The sequence below is a fragment of the Corapipo altera genome, unplaced genomic scaffold, assembly GCF_003945725.1.
Source record: "Corapipo altera isolate COAL_440 unplaced genomic scaffold, ASM394572v1 2b, whole genome shotgun sequence".
Classification (NCBI taxonomy): Eukaryota; Metazoa; Chordata; class Aves; order Passeriformes; family Pipridae; genus Corapipo; species Corapipo altera.
Genome location: NW_020884874.1, coordinates 748,029 through 772,605, shown reverse-complemented (window position 1 = coordinate 772,605; position 24,577 = coordinate 748,029). Strand labels below are relative to the sequence as shown.

Genomic DNA, 24,577 nt, shown 5'->3' with positions numbered 1-24,577 from the left:
GAAACTCTCCTTTCTCTTCTTTCATCTTACCTTCTACATATACATAACTTTTTGTGTTCATCTTGGATAGTTTTGGGCCTATTAGGTTTTCCTTTGCAGAGAAGTAATAGAGTAAAATTTATCCTGTCACAGAGTAAAATTTATTTACTTCTCAACACTTTTATCTGTTGAATCTATAATAATTAATAGTGCAGTATAAAAAAATAGATCCATTTACATGCTTGAAACTAAGAGGAAAGTAAAGTTACTGTTACCCTAAATTGTGTGGTCTTTTACTCTAGGGGAGGGTGTTGTGGTGATTTTTTTTAATTTTAACATTTCTTTATCATAGATATATCAAGTAGACACAAGGACCACTGAGCTATCTTGAAAATACAGTTAAGCTTTCTGAAAAGAAAACTGCTATGTGATACACCTGGTGTATTAATTATAGACTAGCCCAATGATTGATTACACTGTGGAGTGGGAATTGCTCTCAACACTTTCCTCTTTGAGAATAAACCACAAAGTTATCATAAGAGCACCTGCATCCTCATACAGGCATACAATGATACCATCACTGGTTTTAATCTTCCTGTAATTTTGGGAACGTGCTGTATGCTCTCCAAGGTGCAAGAAGTACATGTTGTACCCATTAACCTTTCCACACAAAGAGTGTTCATTGCATGCAGCAGTCTGACAGAGGCCCAGTCAGCTACTGGATACAACCAAGCAACAAAATGCACGTGTTTTGTACAGAATATGTTATCATCTAGCAACTTGAAAGTCATCTTCCACATGGAGAGAACTTAAAGTGAACAAATTAAAGCTCATGTAGTAAATAAATCATCATGGTAATGTCTATTTGTGTTTGCTAAAGGAATGTGAGAAGCAGGGAGAGTAAAACGTGAGGATTTTAAGGGTTGTCTCAGTGACAAACTCTATGAAGTAGGTAGATAAAAAGAAAATATCTTGTAGTGGTGAATTTTTCATTAGAAGTCAATAGATTCTGTAAAGCTGTCAAATGTTAACTAACTTACCTTCTGCTCTTTGCAAAAAGGTTAATGGATACAGCACATTTGCTACTGTGACACTGAAAACAAAGCATGACAAATGGTATGCTCTTGTATTTGTTTTGCACTCTTTTTTAAATTCTTAATTATTATTTTATTTTAGGCCTGCTATACGTAGAAGTGGCTAGAGTGTGAATAGATACTAGGGCTGCTTGAAAAGCCTTACCATGAAGCCATCACAAAGGTCAAGGAGACAGATTTTCCCAAGACTAGGTGTGCGTGTAATACCGAAGGCTCTTGTCCTCTTTCAGTTCGGTCCTTCTGAACTTGTACAGATCCTGTTGTTTCTCTTCTGCCTTGTCCAATTATACTGGGGGCTTCAGGTCAGAGACTCTCCCCAATAGTTTCATGCAGCAGGTAGTAAAATGAAGTTTTGATTTTTGTTGAGGTTTGTAGGCACAACTGTAATACAAACAATAATAATATCATGAGTGTTGTGAGAAAAGCATGTATGCATGTTTAGTGTATATAATTTTGATGTTGACAGGAAAAAGAAAATTAAAGACTTCAGCAGACATTCTTTTCCTTAATTATGTCAATTCCATTCAGTGTGTTAATCCTTTATCTGAAGTCAGGCTCAAATTTTGCTACCACACATTATGGAACCTTTTTCTGAACTCCTAAGATAGTATGCAATACAATCTTGGTCAGAAAAGAGTAGGACTTTTAACATACGGCTGCCAAATCTGTTTTTTCTACACTCTATCACTGCTATATATTTCTCCATGAATGTCACTGGACCTAGGACTTCTAAGTGAATAAATTTAAGGACTGGATATTATCTGGCATTTTTATGAGATGCATGATCTCATTTAAGAATAGGACGAATTGTTCCTACAACACATACCCAATGTGAAAGCAATGAGATTGCAATCAGACAAAGAAAAAAGTCCAAAGTGTCCAAGGAAACTGGACCAGCTAATGAGACTACTAGAAAGCTTCATAAAATTTTGTGAAAAATCACTGAAGATTGGTAGGTGGGGTCACTTGGGCATTTCTCCCTTGCCTAAATCCATGAAGAAGTACTATTAATTACAGAATTTCTCTTTCATCTGTTGCCTATTTGGGGAGTTATACACTCCGGTCAGATTGAAATATTTGGAGGTTTTTTAGGAATAGTTTGAGATAAAATTAATGACCTGTGACTTTCAGGAAATAAGACTAAATGATCTTTTTTGTCCTGAAAATAGTAAGGCTAATTGTCTTTTGCATCTTTTAAGCCTATGATTTAGGATGTAAGAAAAATCTCAAGTCAGACTCTTAATTCAAAAACAGAGAAATTGACACAGAAAAGTGAGGCTCAACCATGCAAAATCTGCTTTGGGTTGGATTTTTTTCCCCCTTTTCAAAGTACAAGAACCTTAATCAGGCACTAGGTGGCTGTTTGCATAAACCTTAGAAATCTTTACAATCAGGTTTGATTTAAAAAGATAAATCCTTGAGGCTATGCAAACTTCAAAAATATCTTACAGATAGTATCTAATGATACAATGTTCCATTAATTTAGTTGCAAGTATACATAACAGTTTTTAATAAAAACCAAGTGGGTTTAAAAATTGTGGAAAATTGAGATGGGAACCTGAATGTCATTAAATACTTTTAAGTGCTGTAAGGAATCTGAGTTTACTAAGCCATTAACAATTTTGGTTTCTGTGGGGAACAAAAGGACATTTTATATGTTCAACTAGTGAAATATACTGTAAAGTTTAAAGAAAAACAATACCAAAAGAAACTCAATGCTTTCAAGAGTTAAAATGCAGCTTTGAATCCACCTGTATATGGAGAAGATTTTAAAAAGCTTTGGCAATGCAATTGTATGTAGGAATTTCTTATTTTCTTAATTCAAGAAATAGGATTTTCTGAGACTCTGTTATTATGCTCAGTCCATTCTCTGAAGAATCCACTGATTATAGGTAGAAATAATCAAACAAAACAACCTGAGAATATTGGAGAAATTAAATAGGATCATATACTTTCAGTGGAATTTTCTAGCAGTCTTCTCCTAGGATGAAAATTGAGAGAAGATTCCTATGCTGGGCAGAAATAAAGCTGAGGGTGGAAGTCCAAGAACTAGGAAGGCAGAAAAATTGTGATGGAAAGCTTTAAAGTACTACACTGCTTGGCCATCCCTAGCAAAAACATTATTGAATTACTACTACAGAAAGGACCATTGTAATAGGTTTATGCAACACTAGCATAGGAATTATTTTCCAGAGAATCTCTAAAGTCTACCAATTCCAGACTGCTATTTCACATTGAGGAAATGAACTGCAACAAACAACTTTCAACAAGCATGCATGTGACAGCATGGAGCCCATACCACCAAGGGACAAATGTGATAGTATTTTTTTTTTTTCACTAAGATGAGAGAAATGGAGAACCCAAGCAACTGCCATAAAAGGTACATGCAAAATAGAGGTTGTAGATACTTATTTGATTGTTCATCTTTACCCAGCAGCTTTAGACACACTTAAACAGTGTTTTTCACTTGCTAAATGTAGCCTGTACATGCATTTCAGATCCCTTGGTATCCATTTTAAACAATAATGTTCATTTATAATGTGAAAGTCAGAAATTCCTCTACAGTGTACTTATGCATCCTGGGATAAGAAATAAAGAGCATTGTAGCTTTTAGAGCTAAGATAATGTCCATTTTCTCCTACTCTCCAAATTAAATAGGTTCCTATAGACATCTATTGTTCAAACATTGTAAGATTCACTCATATTGAAACTTCTTTGGCATTTCTGTGACTCCTCTCCCAGGCAACTATAAGTAAAACAAGAGGGCACAATCTTAAGCTCTGCTGGGGGAGGTTTAGGTTGGATATTAGGAAGAAATTCTTTACAGAGAGGGTAATCAGGCATTGGAATGGGCTACCCAGGGAAGTGGTGGATTCTCCATCCCTGGAGGTTTTTAAGATGAGACTGGATGTGGCACTTAGTGCCATGGTCTGGTTACCACGGCGGTAGCGGATCCAGGGTTGGACTTGATGATCTCAGAAGTCTTTCCAACCCAGCTGATTCTATGAGTCTATGATTCTATGATTCTTCCTTCTTGGTTCAACCTTCTTCCTTCCAAGTGTGTTTTCCTTGTGTCTCGCCACTGCAGCTCTGCTTTCTGAGAAATGCAGTTAGATTTTCCTCTCTTTGCCCCCTACACCCTTCCCACCTTAACCTGGCCACTCTGACAATTACCCAATCTATATGGTTGACATCTAATAATCTTCTAAGACTTCAATACAAACTGTAGCAAATAGTCTTTTTGAGTATCTGTACTCCAGGACTTTTTGTGTCTGCAGTGAGACTAAAAACAATAGTAAGTTGTTTTCTTCTTACATGATATAGTTTTTGTGCATTAGGTGCTTGCAAGTTCTTGAACAATTCTCATTAAAGGCCAGCAAATAAAAGATCAGTGGAAAGAAGTTTTGCAGAAACAGGCATTATTCCAGAAACTAGTTTGAGGCTTAGAGATATAGAGATAACATATAAAAGCTGTGACCTTCATTCTTCATCTCCTTACAATTCGATATTTATTCCTTCAATTAAAGCCTTCTGGCTAAAAAAGCTAGCAATATCAACAACAAAAAGAAAACTGGAAGAGGTGTTTTTTTTTTTAGACAACCCGTAGAACAGGTCTCAGAGTTAAATTTAGGATAACAGATTTTTTTCTTCAAAAGTAAAATTTGTTTTGTTTGATTTACCCTCAAAAGCTTTCAGCATGTACCAGCTCATGAAACCAGTTCATTAAACAGTTAAAAGCATATTAGAAAACAGTGTGACCTAAAGAATAGGAACACAAAGAGATATAACTTACAACTATTGTCCATACCTGTCTGTAGCTTGCTTCTGTCCTGTGCCTTCTAACAGACATCAAATACAGTTTCAGAAACGAATAGTCAAGTGCTTCAAATGAAGTAAATGTTACAGAAGGAGTAAGACAAGAACAAAGAGAAAACATGGGAATCCACACAGAAAAAAAAGATAGGAATGTGCCTTCATTTCAAATCAAGGTTTCCTTGTGTCTAATTTCCCTCAGTAACATTCTGTAGTTGGGGTATTTTATTATCATCATTATAATTATTACTATTGTTTCTCCTTCTAAACTGAGATTCAATCTGAAAATAGCACAAGAGAGACTTCATGTACACAGCCAAGAGAAACTGAAGGCTTGCCTCACACTAGAATATAAATCAGCATGATAAGAACTTTTTCTTTTTTATTATTTTACCTTAAGACCTTAAAACTATACATCATTTGGATAAATCAAGTAAGGCTATTATGACATTTGAGCATCATTCAAATGTATATCATTGTTCTACATCTCTACCCACTGAGTTTTTCACTTGTGCAACTTTCGGACTTATTTATAAAAGTAGTATTGACTTGAAATTGGATAATAGCTTTTTACTGCTTTTATTGAGTTGGGGAGGTTTTGTTGTTTGCTTGTTTGTTGTTTGGTTTTGCTTTTGGTTTGGTTTTTTGCTTAAGTCAGGAACAAAATCTTTTCTTTTTTTGTGTAAATGGTGAGTATAATTATCTTATGACACCAACTCCCTTTGATGAACCCTGTCCTTGATGTTATGGTAGCATGGCCTTTCTCATCTGAACAAGTAGATGAGGAAATACAGATTATGGAAGAGACTTTGTCTCAATTATGAATCAATAGTGTAGTAGATTATCTCAAGTAAATATTTCCTTTATTTTTGTACATCTCTTCTCTCTTTTTAATTTGATACCTTTGTTTCTCACTATTGCCTGTAAACTTTGCTATCAGTATGAGTAATTTCATATAAGCCCTTTTTTGATAACTGGTTAACATATTAATTTCTATCATGACTGTAGATCTAGCAACAGCAGTAATTCCTTAAAGAAAAAAAAAAAGAAAAAATAAAAAAAAAAAACTTTTTTTTGCCTAATCCAACATACTGAGTGGAAAAAATTGATTCAGTTAATATAATTGATCTATTAAACAACAAATGTACACGAATAAAACATATCCATTTTCCTGCTTGTAGACACTGATGTTTCATTGACACGGAAACTGTTGTTTTCAACAGTCTCATGACATTGTTTACAGGTGTTGCATAATGTTATTAACAAGAACAGTGTTGTTTATATATGCAGAATCACTGTGTGTAAAATAGTCACATATCTATGTGTGCTTGCTCATGCAGTATGAGCCTACTTACTGCAGGCTACAGTATTTGATCAATAGCTATCAACATTCAGCTGGCAATTTGATTTAGAAAATATAGCCTGAAAATAGCTCCATTTCACATATATTACTTTTGTGACTGCTGCTGTGATTGCTCAGCCAGAGTCCAGCTGCGGAAATGTTAAAACTATTCATCAGACATGAATATTCATCAGAGTGGTATTCTTATTTTCCTACACATCACTGGGATGGCAGACACAACTGCTGGGTGAGAGGTGTGAATTAACCCTCCAACTGTCTTAAAAAGTAAAATCTCCCACGCACACTCTCAGGCACAGCAGGAAGCCCAGGGAATCATGCCTGTGCAATTGAAAGGCAATACCTTCTGGGTCGTCCTAATGCAGCTATATTCAGTGTCCTTTTTGTCATATAAATAGATCCGTCTGAAAGAACATGGCAATCCAAAATAATTACAAAATCACAATTCACACTCCCCCAATGCCTGAGCTCAGTTTAAAATCATGAAGGTTTTTTTAAAGGAATCATTTATACTTGCTTTTATAGACTCAAGTCTTTAGGGACTAAATGACAAATTAAAACATGTTGGTTTTAAATAGATGCTGAGACTGACAAGTAATCAGAGGATCTGGAGCTTCAAAAAAAGCCAGTAACACACAAAGACTTGTAAAACTAAGCTAAAATGGTGAAAATGCTTTGCTAGAAATATTCACTTGTTTCAGCTGGATCGGGTCCAACCACAAATAAAGGCATATTATCTCAAAAACTAATTCTGTAACCCTTACTAATTTCATGCCATATATCCCATTGAGTTCAAAAGATTACATAGGGTGATAACTGTGTATCTTCCATACCGCATTAAAACACAGAGTGAAGCTTTCTACTTCCAGCAGTGCAATTCCTGACACTGAATCACATATGACATTCTCGAGGTCAAGTCCTGGCACCAGACCCACAGTTGGCATAAGCCAGTACAACTGTATTGATTTTGGTGGAGCTACAGTATTTGACATCGACTAAAGATAAGGTCCATTAACTTTCTATTGTCTCTCGAGCATCTGCCCATAGCTTTGTCCTGATACATATTCATGTGGTAATGGTGTTAATACAAAAGTCATTAGACTACAATAAAAATATTTCAAAGCTTGTCGGTCAATATGCAACAACAATAAGATCCACTCTGTGGTATAAGTACTGTGCACAGCCTGTATGCCATTCCTGTCCTAGGTTTTTCTTCTATGCATGTTTAGTTCAGGACTTTTCTTTAGGACAGAATTCAACTCCTATTGAACGTTTGTCTGAGGAGAAAAACAAACAAACAAGAAAGCAGACAAACAAACCATGCCTAAAGCATTTTCCTAGTGTCACATGGAATTAACACAAAAAAAGGTACTGCTTTAAAAACAATGTGCTTAAGGTAGTTCTTTGTCACTTACAGTTTTTGATTCAGATACGTGAATCTAATATTGAAGGAAAAAAACTTGTACCTGGTTCTATTAGCATGATTTTCAGATGTCAACAAGTTGAGCGAGAGTGTTGATCTACTGGAGGGTAGGAGCACTCTACAGAGCGATCTGGACAGCCAATGGTATGAGATTCAATAAGGCGAAGTGCCCAGTCCTGCGCTTTGGTCACAACAACTCCATGTAGCACTACAGGGTAGTGCTACGTTCTTGGGGTAGAATGGCTGGAAAATTCTCTGGTGGAAAAGGACTTGAGGGTGTTGGTCAACAACCTGCTGAACATGAGCCAGCAGTGTGCCCAGGTGGTCAAGAAGGCCAATGACATCCTGGACTGTATCAGCAATAGTGTGACCAGCGGGACCAGGGCAGTGATCATCCCCCCATATTTGGCATTGGTGAGGCTGCATCTCGAATCCTGTGTTCTGGTTTGGGCCCTTCACTGCAAGAAGGACATTGAGGTGCTGGAGCATGTCCAATTAAGGGCAACAGAGCTGGGGAAGAGTTTGGAGCACAAATCTTATGAGGAGTGGTTGAGGGAGCTAGGGTTGTGTAGGTTGGAGAAAACGAAGCTCAGAGCTTCTCGCTCTCTACAGCTACCTGAAAGGAGGTTGTAGCCAGGTGGTGATCAGACTCTTTTCCCAAACAAATGACAGGACAAGAGGAAACAGCAGGGAATATGTATCAAACAAGCTAAAAACTATGCACTATTGATAGCACTGTAGTTCAGGGAGAACCAGTAAGATTTTTGAAACTATAGAAGCACCATTTCCAAAAGAATTTTACTTACAGGGGATCATAAATAGTATTGAAAGCCAAAGGGACTTAGACTAGATTGCTTTCAGTGGGAGTTAGTCATTCTGAAAATCTCATTAGAGTACCTGTCTACAGCTTTACACTTCTAACCTAAATTTTTTTAATATTTGGTTGCTAAGTTTCTTTTCAAAATGAATGCTTATGCTCTAGAACTGCATAGACTTAGATTGTTAAAAATATTTATTATCTTCCATTGATTTCAGAGGAAATGAGGTACCTAGATGTTGTTCAAAATTCTAACCACTATCAAGCTAATAACACCAAGATTATGGGTTTGATCCCTGTATGGACCATTCACTTGAGTTGGACTTGATGACCCTTGTGGATCCCCTCCAATTCAGAATATCCCGTGAAATTTCCTGTGAAAGTTAAATTTGAAAAATATGGTTAGGTAACAAAAAGGATTTGTAACAACTGAGATTATATATCATGTTTCCCTGACCATTGTTCTTTTCACTTTGAAATGAATGCTGTATTGTGTTCAAAATTAAGCCACTGTTTCCTGTATTTGTGTACCAAAGAGACATACTGCACTAATTGGGAAGAAGAGAAATCAATGTTCAGACGTGCATGGAAGCTCAGAGTAGTGGGTTCTGCCGTCTGCATAATGGCTCAGAATTCCATTGCAAATCCAATATGCAGTGACTATAACAGCTCAGAATCAGCATGCAGTGCCACTGCATGACACGCTGAGCAGCTCAGAGCAATAGGCTGTGCAATTGCATTCCTGGAGTCCACACACACATAGACGTTTCTCTCAATTTTTATTTAGAGTAGAAGAAAAAAAATGAGGAAATAAAAACGGATGAGGGTTCAATGTTCAAACATAATTCCAGGTCAGGGTTCATCTTTTTATATGACCTGATCACTCAAGAGCTGCATTAGTTTATACAGAGTTTGGGATTGCTTGTTTATGCTGTTTCTGGGAGGATTTATTTTTAATATAGGGTTTCTGCAAAATGCTCTGTGGTCTCCTCAGTTTCTTTTGGAAAATAATAACTAGATTGAATGGAGCACTTTAGAAGATATTTCATTTCTTGGCTTTTAAAATCAATATTTTCCACACTGTCATGAATATTTTTTGTAGAAGCTTGGCAGCTATTTTTGTTCATTGTAATTGTGGCTATAGGTGAAGATGGAGTACCTTTCTCTCATTATTAAGAGCTTAGTAGCCCTGAGCTAAAGGCTGCAATTCTTCATGTCACCACTGTGGTGGCAAATAAGATTTTCCATTTAGTTTCTAGTAAACTCATTTGTCAAGGAGACTGTATTTCAAGTTTATATAGATTTAAGACAAACCAAACTTGATAGTTAAATACTTTTTTGTTATAAATTGAATCAATCCATTAGCAAAGAATTAAACTAATTAACATTTCTGATAGGTTTTGTGTTAAGATTTGTGAAATTAATATAAAAGTTAAACCATATTTTCATTAACAACAATTTCAGCATGCCACCAGCACACTGTCATATACTAGGTGTCACCCAATATTATGGATATGGTTTTCTCCACAGAATTTTCCTCCTTGATTTATACTTTATGTTTTTAATTTGTGTGTGTCTGGGCATGTGGGCACGCATGCAACAATCAGGAGTGTGGATCATATGAAATCTGTCACAGATGTTTAAAAAATTTTAAGAGGAGAATTCTGTTGAAAAGAGAGATCTGTTTTCATGGTTTCCTTGAGGGATTTTTTTCTTCTTTTTTTTCCCCCCTTCATTACCCTATATTTTTCCAGTGGTGGTTGAGAAGAAAAGGGTCATGTTAGCAGATAAGAAAAGCTTACTCCCTCTTCATAGGACATGCCTTGTGTGCTTGGTGACTAACCCCCATCAATGGATTTTTTGCTCTAAGGGACTCTGGATGAAGGTTCTAATCAATGCAAGCTTAGAAATCACTTTTGTACACACTATCTTAGCCAGTACCATTTTCCACCTGTTTTAGATTGTCCCAACTGAAACTCATAACTGCAGGTCTTAGCTGCAGCTTTGTGATTCGATGCAATTTAAAATTCAGTGAAAGCCTGAAAGTGCAAATTACTCACAAAATGAAATTAGCATAGCCTGTATATCATCTTGCACACTGTGCTCTGTACTTTCTTCCCCCTTCTCTCACATCTATCTATTTCTGTTCATTTAGGGTTCTAGGGAAGCACTTGAAAATTTGAGATCGGGCAGTACTTTCCACATCACAATTCAAACACTTAGGGACTCCCAGAGGCTACTATGAGAATTAGGATTTCTGAACACCCAAAACTTTGATTAGGCATGTTAGAAAGGGATATGACATTATACAACCGTCTTTATTCTACAATGCTTCTGTTGAGTGCAAACAATGAAAAAAGCTTCAAATTTTTTATAGTGGAGTTTATGGTTCTGAATAAAACTGGGTCACGTTCCATCATGATAAAGGCTACAGTAGGAATCATTTATCATGTCATAGCAGAGTGAAGCAGTCCATGACTTTTGATGTTCTTTTGAACACTTTCTGGATGTGTTTTGTAGACAAATTTTCACCCATTTCCATTTTATACTTCCTTTTCCTGATCAAAGTGCTTTCAGTCTTTCAATATAATTATTGATTCAAATTAAGGAAAAAATGAAACTTATCGAAACTTTTCAGATTGTGTATATCTTGTTGATTCCTCATTATCTTGACCACAGAAAGAATAAGAAAGTAAAACTCTAAGAGTTAATGTTTTCATTTTATGTTTTATTTAATTCTTCACATTCTTTCAAAAAATGTTCATATGATAGACTGAGTATACTTTAATTGTTGTTTCTTCTTGGGAATTGAAATATTAATGACTAGACTTTTGAAAATCCACTTTGTCACTGTACAAGCATTTACAAAATTATTAGATTTCTATAGTAGAAAGGTACTGGATTTCCATCATTATTAAAAATGCTATTTTATTGAAAGCAGTAGTGTGAAAAAATGAATTTTAGATGAAGAAATTATTTTGTTTTCAGGGTTTAATTGAATTTTAATTCAAAAATTGTATCTATGTTGCTGCTGTAAAGCTTTTTGATCTGACAGAGTTAACATTTCTTTTCCCATTGCATAACGAACAAAACAACAAGAACAAACCAAAGTTTTACACATTCGCATTCCTTTAGCAATCCATTTCTGAAACATTTTTAAAATGTCAGAAAATTCCCTAGATATTTTCTTGTAGCAAAAATTGATGCTATTTTACAGTAGCAGTAAAATATCTCCTTTTTCAACTATTTCATTTATAGTTTTCTATCCAATTATTTACAAACTCAAATACTTTAAAGCCAAGAATAATCTCTTAAGGGCTTCAAAAATCTTACCTGAACTCATTTTTTATTATAAAAATGTATGGAGAAATGTGTTCCAGTCACCACACAATAATGTGAACATTGATTTATCAGTAGCTGTGTCTTATTTATACACATTTTAATTACTATTTTGATTCAGCTACTCAGGTTAAATTCCTAGGTATTCACAGGTATTCACAGTGGCCACCTATACTCCATGGGAAATTTCACAGATTTAATTGGTATTGTACATGTTGAAGAATCATTATTACTATTTTTATCAATACTAGAAATAGACTAATAGGGCTTTAGAAAGTACCTTTTGATAGACAAAAAGAATATGTACTCCCTTTCCAAAACTTTTAACCAAAAGAGGAACTAATCCCATCATATTCATATTCCTATGGGCCACTCATTTAAGAGTTGAATTGGATGATCCTTGTGGGTCCCTTCCAACTCAGAATATTCTGTGAATTTCTGCGAACTTCCACTAAATTATTAATTTTTTTTGACTGCAATTCTCCTGACCATGAGATTGTCTCAGTTGGTTAGAGCATGGTGTTAATAACACCAGGGTTGTGTGTTTGATCCCTATATGGGCCACTCACTTAAGACTTGGACTTGATGATCCTGTGTGGGTCCCTTCCAATTCAGAATGTGATTTTCATTCCTGTTTCTTTCATGACTTAAAAATCTCCCTGAGAATCAAATGCTTATTCCCGGCTAGTCAACTGAACACTAGATTTTTCCAGTGCTCACTGAGTGCATCTTTCTTTCCTGAGCCTGGTGATGCTCAGGTATGGAGCATTCATGCAGCTGGTAGGAAGTCAGACTTTGCCACCTTTATGGCTTTGCTTAGCAGGCTGCTGAGATGTGGTGCCTCTTATATTCTCACAAATGCATCGTTCTCTGCAGATAAGGAATCAACTGTTTTTACTACTGGACATGGATAAAGCAGTGTTTACCTGAAAGCACAAATTTCAAAGAAGAAGTAAATTTACAGTAGAAAAAGTAGCTATATACGTTCCTAAGATTGTGTTTAGCGACAAGAATATTCTGCACCAGCTTTAGTATCTTGGTTAGTTTCTAATTCTCTTCAGGTTAAAAACTTGACTGGCTCCTTATCAAGCTGTGGTTTCATCACCAAAGAGGCTGCCTCCACATCTAACAATGCTAGCAACTCTTTCTTGTGTCCAAGCATCCTGTTGCAGCTCCATCAGGTTTGTGGGCTCAAGCATTGGTACAACCATACTGTAGACAAGATCACAAGTGCTGCCTAGCAGTCTTTGTTGGCAGTCAAATAAGGTATTTTCTGAGAGAAGTGTAGATCTTCCCTGCTGACAATTAAGGAGAGGGATCTTTATAAGATATATGATTTTTGAAGCACATTCATTGATTCAACAAAATCCTTCTGCACAGTCATATGCTTATAAATGTATGAATTTGTAGAAAAAAATGCAAGCATTGGCTAAGTATTGTCCCATTTATTTCAGCTGACGTGACACGACACGTACACCTGAAATTAGATGAGTGTTGAAGCTAGCTTAAATTTTTTCTCATCTTCTGAAGTTTCCTCATGATCCAATATTGACATAAAATACATGTTTTGATTTAAATGAGAATTTAAATTCTGAGTATTCCACTCTGAATGATCCAGAACGCTAGATCACCATGAGCTACAAATCTTTGCAAAGACAAAAAATATATTGTTATAGCCATTTTAAAATAATTATGTCATCACAGTATTCTGCATATTCTAATAGTCTCTTTTTTGTAAGTGATATTAAATTTAAAACAGCTCTGGGAGCTTTCTTGATGAATTCTCAATGGTAGGTTCCATTAAGCAAAGATTGGTTTGCTTCTCTGAAAATGAACAACAAAGTGTTCGAAGTGTTTTATACATATACTTCGTTGGAAAAATGTTATTATTATAATGTGTTATTTGTATTTTTACTATTTTGAAAGGGTAGATCAGTTATCTAGTCCACATACTGAATAATTCAAATAAGTGTTCTCTATTAAATATTTAATCTATTCAAAATTATACAGTCCCAATATATATCAGTTAAATGCATACATTTATGTAAGCCCACTTTTATTAAACCAAATTAAATATTGAATCAAATTTAATAATTAAACTAAATTACTTAATGGATCAATTTAACATATAACTTCAATTTATGCCACCATACTCAAATAACAGAGGAATAAATATTGAATGGGTTAAAAGTAATCATATTTATCTGCTGCTGGAGATATTTCTTCTAAACTAAAGAACTGTGAGGTAGGTGCAGGTGAATATGAACAGACATGTACTTCTTTCTGCCACTGATCTTCTTAAAGAAGAAAACAGACAATGTCTGCCATGATAGGGGCCACTACAGGCAGAAAAAGACAGTAAAAAGAAAATGTAGTCTATATACACTTGGATTTTAGGAATCTATTCTTGAATTATCTAAACTTAATTTACTAACAAAGAACTTTTTAGGGGTATTCTTTTTCTTTTCCAAGCTCCTCTTCCCTTTTTTATTTCCAGCCTGAGCTATGCACCATTTTACATAAACCAAAATATTATTGATAATATTCTTTTATTATTCCTTTGGATTTGGTTAAAGGCAGAAGAGTAAATCTTACATATTTACTATCAGAGATGCTAGGAGTTCATTCACACCTGGACATCATTTAGCAAAAATGATCTCATAAGCTGTGATGTCCTGCAGACTACTCAGCTAGACCCAGGGAAAAAACATTATCATTTGAATTGAGCACCCAAAAGCCTAGTAGTTTGGTGTATGACACTACTTTCAAACTAACTGCATCTTCTTTATGAAATATTTCTCCACAGTCCATTTCAAATTGTAGTTCAGCAAGGAAATGACCTTTTATTATTTACCTGCTGTGACAATTATATGTATATGACAAGTATATGAGTCTAATAGCTTCACTCATTTCACAGATATACCGGATCAGTCAAAGCCAGAGATGAACAGCCACATAGGATGGATTCAGATCACCAGTACTTGGACTTTGATAGATAAAGACATACTGGTTTGTCATCATTTAGCCAACCTTGTAAAATAACTTATTCAAACTAAATATATCCTACATAAAAATGACAGGTAATAAACAGCATCAGTTACAAGAAAGATGGACAAAACAGAGCTAAAATTCCATTGCCTCAGCAATGGGAGCATTAAAAAAAATTGACATTGGTATCATACCTCTGGAGCAAACAGATAGGAGAGAAGAAAATGAAGGGAACAAAACTTCCTTGCTTAATCAGTAACTGCTAAAACAAAGTAATATATGGAAATCAATGCAGAAAGAAACAATTGGCTTTGGCATGACTGAGTTTAATGACCAAACAGAATAAACTTCTCTAAAGGCAGGAAGTTCATGCAAATACTTTTATGATCCAGATTCTTGTGAGAGCTATGCACAGAAAACCTCTCTGTGCTACATATTTCCTGAATCTGATGTTCTGCAACTTTTCTGCAGCAAGAAAATCAGAGAAGAAAGTGCTTGAGAGAAGACCAGTAGCCTAACGATTGACCATATTTCTTTAAAATATGTAGTAATGCCACCTAAAGGTGTTTGTTCTGATGCCTTAAGCCCCTATTAGCTTCTATTTTTCTAATTTTTGTAAGCCTTATAAGTTTTATAAGTAGTAGATTTTAAAAGCAGCAGCCCTCACTCCCTTTCCCTGTAGTACAAGTCGTTTACACATTCCTTAACCCTCTTACCCCATTCTATGCTCCCCATATCAAATCTACACCTGAATTCAGTGGCAATGTTTAGCCTCTTGTCAAGGCAAGGCCTATACTGTTTAGAGAACACCCATATCAGGGCCTGAATAACAAAACAGAATCAAGAACTAGGTGACTATGTACCCTTTGCGCTCTGAAGATGATGAAGATGGTGAAGTAGGTGGTCCCTAAAAGCCCCCAGACTCAATCTAAGGGGGTGGACCCGGGGCAGTCCAGAGCAAAGGCTACAGGGTGGACACACTTGGGATTGGACAGATAATATTATAAAATGTAACATCTCGGGCACAGAGGGGTGCACGTCTTGTAACATCTATTGCCTTGGCACAATTAAACCCTTCCCTTATCTCCCCCCTAATTAACTGCTCCTGAGTTATTTTTTAGCACCAACATTCCATGGCGTCATTCTAGTTTTGTAGTAAGAAAGCAAATGACCATTTGCAACTGTGGTGTTGTCTGATGCCTTCAGTCTGACTATGTTTTTGCAGTGCCAAAAGACAACTTTATTCAATGGGATTGAATATTCTGAAAAAAAAAAATAAAATCTAGGAAACAAAGTTGTTTCAATTATTATTATAGTTTAACATGTTTGTACCTTCTGGTATTTTTTGTTTCATTAGACAGACTACAAGATTCTTAAATTAATTTGAGAAATTTAACTTAAATGAAAAAATGAGGATATGCTTCCTTGATCTCAGTGCGGGCCCTGGCTGCATCTCAGCTGCACACTGAGGAGATATGGGACCCTTCAACTCAGAGTTTGTCTAAAGAAAAACAGAGTGAGCAGCTCACTAGTGACTCGCTTTAAGGGATATTTACTTCATGGAAGAGGGGATAACATACTGTGGGAAGTAAAAAAGGAACTGTGCACAGCAATTTTTTGAAAAGAATGTAATACAACTTCTTCTAACTTCTTCATTTTCTGAAAGTAACATATCAGAAACACACATCTGCAGGCTTCAGCAAATATTTGCATTTAATATCTGAAGTCCATAAGTGAAACTAAATCAGCAGAATTCGATGGTGCTCTACCCTCAGTGCATCTTCATCTCTCTCCTCTTAAGCTGTACAAACCAGGAGGAAGAGACAACCATCATCATTATTCTTTTGTAAACAGAATTATGGTGCAGTAATGCCTGTATTGATGTTTCTCATTTTGGATTTTGAAAACAAACAAATTTTCTCTACATATTTTATTAATGATGCAACAGGACAAGAAACCACCATTTTTTGGACTGGCATATTGGATTTTTTTTCATATTTTTGCACACTAACAAAACAAATATGTAACTTGTTTATCTAAGTCACAGTCTCATGAGATTTTGAACACATTTTCTTTATGATGTGAGTGCCTCCACCTCACAGAACTGAGCTTTTGGAGAGTACAAACTGAGAAGAGGCAGGATTCCTTTTCTGCATGTAACTTGCAGGTATTCAAAGAGCTCCCCATTTGCCTTTTTAAACAAGTCTTACAATTAAACACTGTGTAGAAGCAGCATTATTTTGACAGATGTTTGGATCTGAAAATTAGAACAAATCCAAATGCTAGGAAGAGGCATAAAAAACCCGAGAGTAGCCCTTAAATTCCAGTCACTCACATCTTTTTCATTCTGCCATAGCAACGCTTTGCTTTCAAACAGGGCAAAATTTGAAAGCATTTACATTACATTTTCCTTATTGTTATATCTTCATTAATGACTTGGATGCAGGACTTGAAGGAATACTTTAGTAAGTTTGATGACAACTTTAAATTGGGAGGAGCTGTTGACTCCTTCGAAGGCAGGGAGGCCCTGCAAAGAGACCTCAACAAATTAGAGGGCTGGCCAATCACCAACCATGGGAATTTTAAAAGGGAAAGCATTGTATTCTGCACCCAGGATGGGACAACCATGGGTGTACATACAGACTGGGGAATGAGATGCTGGAAAGCAGTGCTGTGGAAAGAGAGTAGGGGTCTTGGTCAATGGCAAGTTGAATATGAGTCAGCAGTGCCCTGGTAGCCAGGATGGCCAACCGTGTCCTGGGGGTGTTGCCTAAAGATCGGGAGAAAAAAACTCACAAGGTAAATTTAGTATAGATAAGATAGAGAGCAGGTCTTAAATGAAGGCCACCTGGCGCAAGGAGTACAAAGATGTGCCCCCTTGTCCTGTGGTTCTACAATTTTATAGTATTATCCACCCAATCTGAGTACTATCCATCCCCCCAGATCCTCCCCAAATCTGCCCCCTGGTATGCCTCCCCTGAATTGAGTTGGAGGTCCTAAGAGCCTTTCTTCCTTATCTTCCTCTTCTTCATGGCACGTACTGTCTTTGGACCTTCTCCAAGGTTCCAGTCTTGAAGGTTGCTTTGACTATGGTGGTATTTTTTTGTTCAGGCCTGAGGTGCAACTGTTCTTAAACAGAAGGTGTTTACTCTAGTCCTACCTTGAAAGGAGCCTAAACAAGCCTAAAGAATTTAGAAAATTTGATATGAAATAGGGGAATAGAATTTGGTGAGTGTTAACTACTATTCTAAAGTGTGACAGACTATACAGCTATACTAAAAGTCCATATTTAATACACAACTATATTAGAATCTACAAAAAGCTAAAAATCCTAACAATCCTTAGACATCAGGGACATCAGGCAAAGCATCACCAGCCAGTTGAGGGAGGGGATTGTCCCACTCTGCTCTGCACTGATGTGGCCTCACTTGGAATATTGTGTGCAATTTTGGGCACTACAATATAAAAAAGATATTCAGCTATTAGAAAGCATCCAAAGAAGGGTCATGAGGAGGGTGAAGGACCTTGAGGAGAAACCATATGAGGAGTGGCTCAGGTCACTTCGTCTGTTCAGCCTGGAGAAGAGGAGACTGAGGGGAGACCTCATTGCAGTCTTCAACATCTTCACAAGGAGAAGTGGAGAGGCAGGTACCAATCTCTTCACTCTTGTGATCAGTGACAAGACTCAAGGAAATGGTATGAAGCTGAGTCAGAGGAGGTTTAGGTTGGATACCAGGAAAAAGCTTTTCACCAAGAGCATGGTAAAGCACTGGAACAGGCTCCCTAGGGAAGTGGTCACAGCACCAAACCTGTCAGAGTTCAAGAAGCATTTGGACAATGCTCTCAGGCACATGGTGTGATTCTTGGGGTGTCCTGCATAGGGACAGGAGTTGGACTCAATCCCAGTGTATTCCTTCCAATTCAGCATATTCTATGTTTCTGTATTATATCATGTCAGTTTTGCTCAGAGGTACGATGACACTAAGACTGTGACTCTTTCAGTCCCTTCCCTTCCTTGAGAACCTCTCCTGCTCTGGAATCTAGTCTGGAAGACATAGAGATTTATAAAAGGATTCAGGCATCTCATCTTGAGTACCTTGATCTCGGTAGTTTACTCTGGAATGTAATAAAACTCAGGCTCCTTTTTCTTCCTTCACGTGGGGTCACATAGTGTGTGTTACAGTCCAGTCCTTGTAGAACTGAGAGATCAGAATGTGTAGCTCAAATCAGAGGAATTAAAATTAGTAATATACCAGGGTCAGTTCACTGGTGGGCACAGATAAATATGTGTGCAGTCTTTTAGTGAAATGGATGAGGGAGCAGGAAATGAAAATATTTTAATATAAAATTGTATTTCAATATATTGTGTTTTCACAGAAATAGGAACATAAAAAAGAGGAAATGCTAAAACAAACAAAAAACAGCTCCTCTTCCTACCTTTAATTGCCTAACTTTAGGAGAATTGTCAAGTCAACCAAGAAGCTGGGGTGTCAAAATGAGTTAGTGGGATCCTGAAGACCTGCACTAGTTGCTGAACCCACAGTATTACATCATTGTAAGCACAGGTGCTAAGCTTCATTAGAACAGCTCATTTTTATTTACTCATATTTATTCTCTCTTCTTTCCACTAAAGCCAGCATTTTATCAATCCTCTTGTCTGGATGACTGTTTTCAAGCCAAGTAGAGAATTACTGCATTTAATTTTGCAGAAGCAATTGGAATGATGATTATCAAAGGTTATCTGGGAAAGGAAACATTATGAAATAGATTTCTACCAACTCCTACACTTTTTTACAGGTGCAGAGGGATGTGACTAGTTCCCTAACGCAGACCTCAGTGCTGCTCTGAGCTGTCACCAATTCCTTCCATCTCTGAGACTTCTTGAGTGTGTGAGATGCCTAAGAAGAGGTTGACTGGAAGGAAGGTAAAGAGAACAGCTTCATCTTTTATATTTGCATCTGTCAAAATGCTGAGGAGAGAAGCATACTCAGTTGAAGAGAGATGAGCTAATCTCCCAATATATTCTTTTTATCTTTTGGATGGCTATGAGTATATGACTCATATATAACTATTTTAATGCAGACAGCAATCAGATATTGGCCAGCTTTATTCAGGCTGCTATTCATTTCTTAACTTCTCTAGGTTTAAGCCAAGTCAAGAAGTCAGATTTAGAGCCTGATTAAGGCATCTACCTACAGATTAATACAACTGCTAACTGTAATGCAAGGTATCTCACAATATAGTTAATAAAGTCAGTGCAGAAAGCAGAGATGAGAGAGCAATTCAGCTCACCTTAAAGTAAAACTAAACACCTCCTTTATGAGATTTAGCTGCCTAAAAATAAGATTATGGAGTCACTTTATATGCTTTGAGTTTCCCCAACCTACACAGATTCCAGCTTCCAACTGAGACTTTTTGAGTGTAAACCCCTGTGCCACTATGGACATTCACTTGTCTATGAATCATATTCATCAGTCTGTGCAGACACAGTGTGTAAAACTAGGCATCTGAAAAGCTACTAAACTTTTGTGTTTAGATGGTTCCTGCCCAGTTAGCTGAAAAACTCCCTAAGTTTAGTAGGTGCTAAATCTCTGTAGGTTATAATGGGAATTTTATAAGCATGACCTTATTTTAGCTGGATACTATAATGGTATTCGGTATCATTTGAGAAGCCCTAGAACATCTTAAACACAAGTAAAATCTGGAGATGTGACAAAGACTTGTCAAAGATGTGCTCTTTTCAGGTCAAGCAGAAAGTCTCAAATGTCTAAGTGGACAGTAAAGGCCTACATGCAGACAACCAAATCAAGCTCTCACTCATGGGTACACATCTGCATATGGTCTCCTTTTGTTCAAATGCCTTAGGGTAGAGTCCACTGTCTGGCTCCATTGAATAGAAAGATTTTCAGATTGAAGATCCCATTACCTAGCCTTCAAAGTTTAGTCCATTTCCTATGTGATAGACTATGTCCTAAAATCTGCATTAATTTAAGTACCATTTTGTCATTTATGACATCCAAATGTCTCTCCATTACAAAGAAACTCTGTCAGTCTCACTATTATCATTGATTCTTGTTAGACAGTCAGTTCCTTTGAAGAGGTCCTAGAAAGGAGACAATTCTGACTGCGTGTTTCCTGCCTCAACTAAAGAGTAGTGTTTTGTTGGTTTCCCTTGCTGTCCTACTGTGATATCACAATGTAATCTTCAACCAAGTGAAGACAGAATTTTTGAAAAATCATCACTGTCCTCATAAACAGCTACTGATTGTTCATCTTCCTGAACATGTTAGCTCTTTCACAGTTTCAGTGACAATAATAATACTGTAAGGTCGTCAACTTACTTAAGAACTTGAAACTTATTAAATAATATTTTCCCTGTAATTATCGCCCTTTTTGTTTTATGATGGGAAGGAGAAAATGTGTCTTTCAAAGCTCAAACTGCAAATTATATTTCTGCTGCTACATACCTAGAGAGAGGATACCTACTGTACTTATAGTTTCAAAAGTGTAAAACCTACAATAGTTGAGCTATTAATGTAAATTTGATATTCCAGCCTAGTGAGAGAAATTTTTGCAGTACGAAAAGGCCTCAAACTGGGGTAACATGCCTGTAGCCCACAGAGGCACCATAATCATTTTTGGCTTCATTAAACATTTTTGATATGTGTGGGCAAACAAATTAAATTATGACACATAATGCATATATTTGCAACTCCATAAAGTTTATTGTTTCATTAGCAGATGATTCAAAGGGTTATTTCACAAATCCAGCCAAAATACAGAGAAGAAAGTAATCCAACAAAGTCTCAAAAAGGCTGCTTCTCAGACAAAAAGCAAAAGAAGGTTGTGACACATATAAGCAACTCTTGGGAAATACTTCCAAAGACAATCTACTCACATGCTAATTTTTTTTTTCAAAACACAGGTGTTGCTGAGGGGAATCTGTGAAGAGGTGGACTGATAGGAGTTATATTTTGAGATGAGTGTGTTTATTCCCAACAAACACAGAATAAGTGCAAATGCATGTGGAGAGTCCTGTCTCCCTGAGGATGCACTTCCACGGCTGAGGGTCAGACAAGACATGCTGCTGTGCCTTGCTGCCAGCCAGACCAGGGTCAGGGTCCCCAGGAGCTTTCTGCAGCAATGCCACCCACACCACCTTCAGTTTGACGCTTTCTCCAGTTAAAATGGAGGAGAAAACAACTCTGATCAAACTTAAATTAAAGATCCTTCATAGGATCAGACAGACTCACAAGTTCCCCTTGTTGTCTACAGATAATTACTTGTTCTGTTGCTCTGATTTTCATTTTCCTTCTCTCTCAGAGAAATAATCAGATTCTCTCACTGGACACAGGTGTTAGCTAAATACTGATTTAATTTTCACAAGATTGGCTACTGTTCTTTCTTCCTCTGCTGCTCTGTTATACACTGTGGGAAGGAGGAAAAGAAAAGTTAAACCTACTGTTCTCAGTCTGAAGGAGGGGGCCGTACCCTGATGCCCTCTCCAGAAAATAATCTGAGAACAAGTAATCCTAGAAAATAAAGCTACTGTCATGCAACCTCCATGTAATTCACAGAGAGGGCCTCAGGTTGCTGCTGGAGTGATGAGGCCAGGTATAAGGGTCAAGCTTAGTCCCACCTTTAAACTGGGATACTGCTATGTCTTAGTCACACATTATAAGATTGGGCCTCTGACAAATGCAGGAGTAGGCTTTTTAATTAAAAAAAAAAAAAACCAGACAGAAACTGAGCTACAAGTAACTACATTTAAAATTATATTGGGTACCATATAATATTCAGTAATTAAAACATTCATCCAGGTTAGATGCCAGGCACCCACGAAAGCTGTTCTATCACTCCTCTCTGAAACTGGACAGAGGAGAGAAAATATAACGAAGGGTTCACGGGTTGAGATAAGGTCTGGGAGCAATCATTCACCAAATACCGTGATGGGCAAAACAGATTCAAATTGGGGATATTAATTGAATCTATTACTAAAAAATCAGAGCAGGATAATGAGAAATAAAATTAATCCTAAAAACCCCTTCCTCCCACCCCTCTCTCCTTCCCAAGCTCTAACTCTTCCTCCCCAAGTGGTGCAGGGAGATGGGGAGTGGGGGTTATGATCAGATCATCACAGGTTGTTTCTGACGCTTCTCAGGGAGAGAAGTCCTTCCCCCACTCCAGCATGGGGTCCCTCTCACATGCAGCAGTGCCTCTGCTGGAAATGGAGAAAGCTTCCAGCAGCTTCTCACAGAAGCTGCCACTGTACCCCCGCCCATAACCTGGCCATACAAACCAATACACCAGGGAGCTAAATATATGAATTACATTTCCTCCCCATCTTTAGAAGTTCAGATGCACAGCTCTTCAGCATGAAACACTGAAATGTACTTCACAGAGAATGACCTGGAAATTTCTATTTTAGTTGAGTGTGAAATACTCACTTTTCATCATACAGAATCTTGAATCACAAAAACAAATGTAATGGCTCTTTATGCAGAGGATAAGGCAGAGACCAATATCTTCTGTGGGCAACAAATACCTTGTCATGTGTCTCCATTTGTAAATGTTACTTCATTAATGCCTTTGTCTCCAAGACAGAAAGTCATCTTGTTTAACTTTACCCTTCTAAAAATTGTTTACTCTGTGTAGTCAATCAGAGGCAATGGCATTTACAAAGAGTGATCAATCTACTTACTAATTCTGTAGGTGTCTGTTCTTCCTTTTGACTACATAGTTCAACACCATCCTTGGACTGGCCATGCAGAGATGGGATTCAGTGGCTTAAAAAAAAGCATGTGATTCCACTTGTGACTCCTAAAGCATTGCAGGAACTTGCGCCCAGTTGAAAGATACTACACAAGATGTAAGAGAGATAGCAGAGAGAGGGAGATCAGGTGAGATGCTCCACCTGAAACTAGATGCCCAGCTGAGCAACTTAGACCCATTTCTAATTTCTAGACACCTAAAGATGGTTGAATCAAACCCAGCTCTAAAGATCTAAATTATTTTCACAATACTATACCAACAAGAAGTTAACTTAACCTGTCTACAGTAGCATCAGCAAGGCAAGAGGTCTAAATAAAAACTGTGTTCTCATCCAAGAACAGAGTTTAATGAAAATTTTCTTCAAAGATGTAAGTTCAAAGATGCTGTATCATTCCGGCTACTCACATTGTTTTTGTAGCCTGACTTGCCCCTCAATGCCTCCCATTCATGGCGGAAGCAGGCAGGATTGTACTCTTAACTTTCCATGTGGTATGTTCTGTCCAAGTCTAATACCACAAGCACTGCAAACAGTCATGCAGAAATTCAGGAGTTAGTTAGGCCCACTGACTTTCTGGTTTTGGGTTACCTAATGGTGTTTCTAACATTTCCAGATGTATGCTTTGTATGAGGAGTAGTGTTTTTTCTGTGGTGGCATTGGTTAATTATCTAAAATAAAATAAATTTCTTTTATTTTCTAAGAATGACTAGTGCACTAGAAGAGCTTCTGCTACATAAGACCTGCTACTGAACCTCAACAGGCAATTTAGAGATAACTAAAACCAGCCAGAAATAATTCTACAGGTCTTAAATGTGATTCTGAATATTGAACTGCTTTCCTTCAACATGATCACTTCAGCCTCTTATCCATGCTACTATTCATACTTTGACATTTAGGCACGTGCTTTATTTTTCTTTTTAACAGGAAATTGATGAATCCATCTACCTGTTGTTGGATTTGTTGCCCACCAATTCTGAACAGTAAATTTCATTGC

General features: G+C 36.9%; 1 long non-coding RNA gene across 1 annotated transcript in view; it reads right to left on the bottom strand.

Annotated features, from left to right (window-relative positions):
- Window positions 1-1,124: 1,124 nt before the first annotated feature.
- LOC113942896 overlaps window positions 1,125-24,577 on the bottom strand; it is a 63,248-nt gene continuing 39,795 nt past the window's right edge. The window contains exon 3 of the long non-coding RNA XR_003526102.1: window positions 1,125-1,454. This is a non-coding gene — a long non-coding RNA (uncharacterized LOC113942896). The remainder of the gene's footprint in view (window positions 1,455-24,577) is intronic.